This window comes from Rosa rugosa, chromosome 4 (assembly GCF_958449725.1).
Source record: "Rosa rugosa chromosome 4, drRosRugo1.1, whole genome shotgun sequence".
NCBI classification, from domain to species: Eukaryota; Viridiplantae; Streptophyta; class Magnoliopsida; order Rosales; family Rosaceae; genus Rosa; species Rosa rugosa.
Window position 1 is genome coordinate 55,771,828 of NC_084823.1, and position 4,543 is coordinate 55,776,370.

The 4,543-nt window shown below is 36.7% G+C and overlaps 1 long non-coding RNA gene across 1 annotated transcript; it reads left to right on the forward strand.

Moving 5' to 3' along the window:
• LOC133746520 (uncharacterized) lies at positions 1–2,535 on the forward strand. Its single transcript, XR_009864209.1, has 5 exons — positions 1–463; positions 843–896; positions 1,495–1,543; positions 2,017–2,082; positions 2,206–2,535. It is a non-coding gene; the product is annotated as an uncharacterized LOC133746520 (long non-coding RNA).
• The last annotated feature ends 2,008 nt before the right edge of the window (positions 2,536–4,543 follow it).

A 4,543-nucleotide genomic window follows, 5' to 3' on the forward strand; every position in this document is an offset into this window, starting at 1 on the left:
TTGCTGCGCGCTAAAAAGGCTGAAAATTAAACTTCCCTCCTTGTAGAAAACGAAAAAGTTGAAACTTTAATAGTCACACAAGCTCAACATTGAGCTCTCCGCCTTCATCTCCAAGCTCTCCTCCCTTGGCACAGCGCCTCCGCCTCTTCCTCTTCCTCCTCGTCGACGCCTCGAATTCCTTTCAGATCCAGTCACCGGAAGACTTTTCTCCCACCGCTCTGGCCTCTACCTCCTCCATCAACCCCGACGAATTGGACAAGGGATATGCCTGATTCTATCCCTCCGCCGACGGTTCCTGATTCTCTTTTGAAGGCATTCCCGGCGATGATGTCATTATAGTTTAGCAAGGCAAGAATCCCGGCGACCCGATCGTTGTCACGGTCAATTGCCCCGACGAGGCCCGGCCTCGGCTACGACCTCTGCATAATTGTGCTCCAGTTCGGCCTTTACATTACCAAAGGAGGTAATCCAAATCTATCCAAAGTTTAGGGTTTCGATATACACAAATCTATCTCTATGTTATAATTATATATAATTGATTGTTTTGTTGCTCAGAAAGTTTGAAGGAGTGAATTTGTATTCTAATCAGCACTGGAAATTTATATGAATTTATTGCATATGGTGTGAGAATTCGTAGTTGCATTCAATTAGCAGTGTGGACTTCATGTATATGACAATTGAGGTATTGCAAATTTCATGCTCATCGAAAATGAAAATAATCATGTATATGACTTGAGATAAATAATCAGTTATTGCTTCCCTTGGTTAGGTTTCATTGTTCTTATTTTGTGTAATGTAATTCTTGTTGCATTGTTATATATGTGTTGTTTTTCTAATGGTAGGGATGTAATAGGTGAAGGGGAAACAAATGGAGGAAATCCTTATATTAAGAGCATGTAAGTTCTTTGCTTCTACTTTTAGAAATCCTGCTCTCTGAAAAACATTAGGGAATTGAAACATTTTCACATTGGGACAGAGATGTCATTTTTTGTTTGTACGTGTTTGCTTTACCTTGCTGCAGTGATTGTTAGTACTTTGTTCTATGATGGCTATTGTTAAGTACTTTGAAAATAGTTTAAAATTTATTCAAAAGAACATAGACTTTCTCACCTAGCATTGTTACATTCAGTAACATAATTGTAGGGAGCTTGGGAATCGGCCTCGAAAAGCATGGCATTTCATACACTCTCAATCTGGCTATGTCAGGAACTCAGGATAACAATTATTTATAAAATATTTTACACTCATTCTTTGTGCAAAAGATTTTACGCTCAGCATTTGTGTAGAAGGTTTTGGGAAAAATTTATGTAACTTGTAATTCAAAATTTTTATTTGATAACTAAAGTTCTATATGAGTGATTTATTAGAGGTTTAAAGTAATGATATTTGCAAGAGTATGTGAGCAGTGATATATATGTATTGGTTTTGGGAAAGCTGGAATAAGACTATTGCCTTGTGAAGTTCATTTCCCTCTTTATGTCTGCTCTTTTGCAGGTTACAATTTTGGCTGGTGTTCTCCTTCACTGCTCTATTTCACCCAAAGGTATTGTTGTTTGATCTTATTTTGTTTCTGAATTTGTAGTGGAGTAAGTTTGTATACTTAATCACTATGTGTTAATTTCTAGGACTTCCAATTTTGTTAATGTGTGTGTTTGTGGTTTGCCTATGCATGACTACAATGAAGGGACAATTGATTGCTTTCTGGTAGCATAGTATTTGATTGATTTCTACTAAGATAGTGTTTGATTGCTTTATACTACTACGATCCAAGTACTGTATTTAGCTCTACTAAGGTAATGTACTTGGGTCTTAGCAAAGAAAAATGAGATGAGGCTAGCTCTTGGTTTCATTTTGTTATTTTATTGAAATAACAAACTGAACTTTGTAAGTACTGCCCTTTTAATAGGCCTGAATATTATGCAGGAAAATGTTATGTTCTTGTACCTAGGGTGGAGTTGTTGTTTTGATTGCATAGTGTACATATTTGATGAAATTCTTCTTACTTTTTAACTGCAGATGATGGCCGGTATGTACTCATTCAATCTTGTTTTCTTCCTTGGTGAGACAATTTTGAATAGCTTGGTAAGTTCGGTTCCTTCTTCTTGTAATTGACATTTTCTCTCCAAAGACAGAAACTACTTGTTAGGATCTTACTCAGCTCTGTTACCACTCACCACTCACCACAACACATCATGAACTCTGCAGGTATCCTGGGGTTGGAGTGATGCATATCCCATGCTATGGCGTCTCTGCTTTAATTGTTAGAATGAAGCAGTTGTGGTTCTCAAGATCATTCCTGGAGTCTTTTCAGGGTGAGAGGTGTCGTTGCGTGCATTGAATCACAAGAGTGTCGATCTTGGAGTAATATTAGTCTTACATTATTGCTTGTTGGGTCAGCAATAGTCTAGTTTTGCTTGGTGTTCTTTTCTAAGTATGTTCTGAATTGGCTTCAAGCCTTTTAGCTTTGATGAATATATGATATTGCTTCAATTAATGTTTGGGTGATCATGGATAAATAGAGAATTATAATACTATTAATTTTTTATTATTTTTTTATAAAAAGACAATTTACGGCGTGCAATGCAGGCCATAAAATGACAATTCACAATGTGCATTTGGTTTATTTACGGCGTGCAATGCAGGCCTTAAATGACAATTTATGGCGCGTAAGGCGTGCCGTAAAGAAAAATTTACGACGTGCATTTAGTTCATTTACAGCGTGCCGTAAAAGTGAAAAAAAATTAATTTAATTTTACGACGCGGTCTATAAGGGCGCATCATTGCACGTCGTAAACAGTCATTTACGGCGTTTTTTGCGCGCCGTAAATGACCTATTTTCCTGTAGTGGAGGTTAAAGGCGCCCATGGTGTACGTCTATGTCCACGCCTATGCAAGCATGGCTAACGGTGCTTTTGGGCTCAAACAGATACATCCTCAATATTATGAGTTTATGACACATGAGATTTTTATAAAAAAAAAGAGTTGACAGGTTTGACATGTTTTGGCATATGCAACAAGTGCTTTTACAATACTCTTAAAGTGCCGGACCATGTCAAAGCCCATGTTTCTTGAAAATTTTCCGTGCCATAATCTCTCCATTTATAAACCATGAAATTTTAGAATGTGCTCAAGTGCTCAACTTGACAGACCTCGAAAATCTCAAATGGCTCGGAATTTTTTTTTTTACGAGTTTTCCGATTTTTCAACTTTTGAAAAATAGCAATAAAGAATCTATTTAAGATTTTCGAGATTTGTCAAATCTGGAATATCTTAAACATCATGATTTTCAAAAAGATGATTTTTATAAGAAAATAAGAACATGAGATTTTTAGCTAAAAACCGTGTGCTATAGTCTACAAATTTGAGTGAAATTCTTAATTTTGAAAAACAAATGTTTTTTGGGAACATGTTTCGTTGTCGGTTCCCACAATATTGGAAAATCACTTCACATCTTTCTATGCGCCTAGTCTCACTTGCTTGCATAAGTGTGGGCATCATTTTACTCACTAACCTCGCTTGTTTGCATGGTTGTGAAGTGAAGCCGTTTGCCTCAACAAATATTAGTTTCAACATTTGATATTTTAAAGACCTTATTGTAATTCCACATTATTCTTATGTCTCGCTGTGAAAATTTTCTCCACCCTTGAGTGAACATTTGAACATTTGAACATCCCCACATCACTTTGCCTGGTTTAATTTTGGAGGAAGCAGTCCACCAACAAATATTGTTCAAAGTCCAAACTTTTGTCAACCCATCCAAAAGTGAACAGACCCAGCCCTGGCCCAGTAGCCCACATTCTAGCTCACAATCATGCTAAACCATCATCCATGTAGGGCTGTAAATAGGCTCGATACAGCTCTTGTTCGACTCGTATTCGGCTCGATTTTGGCTCGTTCGGCTCGTGTTCGTAAGATAAATGAGCCGAGTATGAGCTCAATATTGGGCTCGACAAAAAAACAAGCCGAGCTTGAACAATGATATATTGAGCTTGACGAGCTCATGAGTAGCTCGAGTTTGTTAAACCTCGACGTTTGTTAAAATTCGACTCATAAAAATTTATAGTATAAATAAAAATATAATTTTTCTGATCTCAAATCTTTAATTCTTTTTATTACATTCCTTTTCAATTGAAAGAGAATCTGAGAATTTAAATAAAATATATTACAATAAAGTCAAAAGGGATTTGTGTGATGGTTAGACATCAAAATTTGGATTATTATTCTAAATTTTCTTTCTTCCTTTTTTATTTTTTAAATTTAAAGTCAAATGAACCCAGCCGAATCTATTTAATCTCGATCTTGTCCAATAAATCAAGCCGAGCCGAGCCTAGCTCGGGCTTAAGAAAAATATTTAAGCCGAGCCGAGCTTGAGCATGGAGAAAAAAGTTCAAGCTTTAGCCTGGCTCGAGCTCGATAAAAAAAAAATGAGCCGAACATGATCACCCTGGTATTGGCTCGGCTCATTTACACCCCTACATCCATGCGCCAAGTGCCACCACAAATCTCCATGAATATTAATTAATATATATATATACACCTACAC